General features: G+C 38.2%; 1 long non-coding RNA gene across 1 annotated transcript in view; it reads right to left on the reverse strand.

Annotated features, from left to right (window-relative positions):
• Window positions 1-3,857: 3,857 nt before the first annotated feature.
• LOC109156229 overlaps window positions 3,858-3,927 on the reverse strand; it is a 10,828-nt gene continuing 10,758 nt past the window's right edge. Inside the window, exon 3 of the long non-coding RNA XR_002049979.1 lies at window positions 3,858-3,927. This exon is cut by the window's right edge and continues 125 nt beyond it. This is a non-coding gene — a long non-coding RNA (uncharacterized LOC109156229).

A 3,927-nucleotide genomic window follows, 5' to 3' on the forward strand; every position in this document is an offset into this window, starting at 1 on the left:
AGAAGGCAATCAAGGACTCCGGAACCCGCCACCAGCGACCCCTTGACTCAAACCTTACAGCAGCTGACACAAGTCGCGCAGGCGTTAAGCGACGCGGCCCTACGCAACACCAGACCCCCACCGCCTCCGGTGAATGCAAACTCTGACGTCGCTCGACAAGTCTCGAATCACCGACCACCCACGTTCTTCGGAGAAGAGGACCCCGCAGTCCTGGAAGAATGGATTCGGACCCTTGACAAGATTCTAGGGGTAGTAGAATGCCCGGAAGAGCGTCGTGTAGAAATAGCCTCGTTCTACTTCGGGCACGAGGCCGACCTCTGGTGGATCCACGAAGGACACACTTATCGACAAGAACCAGGGTTCAACTGGGAAAGCCTCAAGGCACGATTACGTGAACGGTTCTACCCAACCCACATAAAAGCATCCATGTACGAAGAGTTCCTTCATCTAAAGCAAGGAACGGCCACCGTCGTGGAGTACCATAAACGGTTCCTCGAACTGGCGCGCTTCGCACCCGAACTTGCCGAATTCTTCAATTTAGAATATTTGCTAACATTTGATTATGGAGGATAAAGCTTTGGAAATTGCCACCTTTATTTGGTAATCATTGCTGCGCCTTTTCATGTTTAGGAAATGGATGCTACTCCCTTCCTTAATTTTATTTGAACCAATGCCTTTGACTTTGGAGGAAACCCAGCGCCGCGCCTTTTTAATTTCCGTCAGTGCATTCTCGACGCGTCGAGTAATGCTGATCACGAATCAAACCTTTCTGAAATTTTTGGACGCGCTTAACGCGTCAAATTTGATGTGTACACGCCCTTTGGTTAACTTGGACTTCAAATTTGTCCTAGAACTTCCCTTGCTGATAGGATTGACCTACAAAGGTTCAAAAACACTAACAAACATCGTAAAACATTCAAAATAAGTGTAAACCATAACTAAATAATAAAACAAGGGATTGTGCAATTAAATCACCAAAATCATGAACTTATGCCTAACAAATATAAATAAATCAATAATAAAAATGTGCACAATTATACTCACATCACTACCGTTGCTACACCCGCAGGACCCGTCGTCTGCTTCACGTTGCTAGCCACTGAAAACACCAAAGCTCGCAAACGCCAACGAGAGGAGGGCTCCGATCGCTGAGAAGCTGCCAAGCCGCCGACCGAGAACTGTTGCTTGATACCCTGTTGCCGCCAAGGAAGGGTGAAGGAAAACGAAAGGGGGTGTGGGAGAAGTCTACTGCGTTTGGTTGTATGAAGAAGGGATTCATAGCCAGCTAGGCATAATACGTATGTATATACAAAATATAAATAGTGTGGTAGAATCTATCTTGGCAAATTATATTATGCACCGCGGTGCATAATCGATTATGCACCGCGCGTCTTTTTTTTTAAATGAAAATTAACAGTGTTTATTTTCGCCGTTTCGCACCCTTTTGCAAAAAGTAACTCTGTTATTCAGTGTCATTTTGTATACACTGCAGTTTCAGTTGAACACAACTACAGTTTCATTTCGATATAACTATAGTTTCATTCGATATTTATAGACTCAAATATGTGAAAATGTTATTTAATTTTATTTTATATACACTATAGTTTTATTAAAACACAACTACATGATCATTTTGATATAATTACAGCTTCATTGTACAATATACACTCAAATATGTGAAATGTTATTCAGTTTCAGTTTATATACACTGCAGTTTCATTTCACTATAACTACAGTATCATTTTGATATAAATGCAGTGTCGGTTTGAATATACTGTAGTGTCAGTTGGTGTTTAATACACCAAACAAACGGACTCCGTTAACTCTAACGGCGGGCCGTTTCTTAACTTAAAGAAACGGCGCTGTATATGGGCCGCGGTGCATAATCGATCATGCACCGCGGTCTATAATATAACAACTGATCTATCTTGTGTTGGGTTGGGCTTAGGCTTTATATATATATATATTTAGGAGGATGGATTATATATATTGGGCTCAATATTTTAGACTCACAATATAATATATATGTACATTTATAAGGGCTTGGGGTAGTTGATGGGTCCAAGATTACTTACTCATAAGATACAAATATATTAGGGTTTAAGGAATTTGAGTAGTAAAATAAATAATAGTTTTTAAAATAATTAACCAAAGCCCATAGTAACATATTTTGGTTTATATATATATATATATATATATATATATATATATATATATATATATATATATATATATATATATAGCAAAATATTTAATTACAATTAAATAGTTCCATTTGGATAATATTTATATTTAATATAAATATTTAAGAAAATACGGGGTGCTAAACTCTTCCCCCCTCAAAAGAAGCTTCGTCCTCGAAGCTTAAAAGTCATTTTAGGGATAAAGAGTTAAAACATGTATGGTAGTATACAGAAAATATATTTTTAGTAAATATCTATACTACGTTTTGGAAAGATTTGGTTCAAAAAGGGAAAAGGGAATGGAAGTTTTAGGTTTCAAACTTGAGGACAACGTTAAATAGGAATAAGATCAAAGTCATCAAGGTTGCAACTTAGGAAATAAGGTTGTCACCTTGCACAGAATCATTTGAAATGAGGAATCAAGAACGAAACTCGAAGTGGTAGAAAGGATTTCTCAACGAAACAGTATTCGATTTGACATAGAAGGGAAGGAATTCGGCTTTAAGAGGGCTAAGAATTCTCGACTTCAAGCGATAACTCTGGTTTGAAGATTCGATCACGACATATTGACAAACTGATGATCCTTTTTCCTTGATTCTAGCACATCTTGACCCTAAGATCTTCGTCGGACTCTCTTCACAAGCCCAAGCCTTATCCATCTTTACTACATTTGAAGGAATTCCCACGATGAATTCGAAACATACTTCTCCAAAGCACTCAAATGTCTTGACCCAGTCGGTTAGCAAAGCCAATCTTTAGGTCACATTATTTCCCAATTCTTTCTAAGGTCTCTTAAGGATCAAGGAACTTCGGGTCGACTTTCTCGCCTTATTGAATTTCATCTCTACCTTAGTAAATGAAATTCTTAGTAAAACTTCATGTCTTTCCTGGAATTCGGCTTGTTGCACGTTCATGTTATACCTTTAGTGATTAAAGCACTTAGCAACACATTTCTCTTTCTAGAAGCTCAGTCGGTTACTTACTCTCGTCGTGGAATGACTCGGTGACTTTATGAACCGTTTTACTTTCTTGTTGTTCCTTAAAACCAATGAGGCCCTTATGCCAATGTATTCTTTACACTTTCTTTAGTACCATGAGTTTCGGCACTCTTGATCTTACAAAACCTTGTAAGGGGTCCTTTGAATACTCGAACTATAACCATGGTTGTAAGAAACTCGGTCCATAAGCATCCTTCTTCTTTGAGTTGACCACGAGACCAAATGTCAACACCATAAGTTCTCTTCCTTGCATCACTAAGCATCCAAATCCTTTATCTTAGTAATAGCTATATCCTTTAGCAAAGCGAGGCAAGGCAACTTACCAATAGATGCACACCATCCGGTTACGGAGGTAAACCTATTTACTTGCACCCTTACCTGGTGCCTTAACTAAAAGAACTAAAGCTAAATAAAGAACAAGCATAGGAAACTTAACAGAAATCGATAAACTCACATTCTAACCGCGCGTCCTAAGATTCTTACATCCTAAGTACTTAAACACTTAGAATTCTAGCTTAACATCTTAAAGTCCTACTCTAAAAGCATTAACCTAGACTCAAACCTAAGCTCTGATACCAACTGTAACACCCCTGATTTTCGGCATATGTTAAAACATTTTAAGCTTAAGAAATGCGATAAAGTCTAACATTAATAGTAGAATAAAGCGTAAGCTAAACATAATAGTTGGGGATATTATGTCACATCTAAGCTTAGAACTTAGATGCACATACTACTAATCAACTAAT

The sequence above is a fragment of the Ipomoea nil genome, unplaced genomic scaffold (assembly GCF_001879475.1).
Source record: "Ipomoea nil cultivar Tokyo-kokei standard unplaced genomic scaffold, Asagao_1.1 scaffold0276, whole genome shotgun sequence".
Classification (NCBI taxonomy): Eukaryota; Viridiplantae; Streptophyta; class Magnoliopsida; order Solanales; family Convolvulaceae; genus Ipomoea; species Ipomoea nil.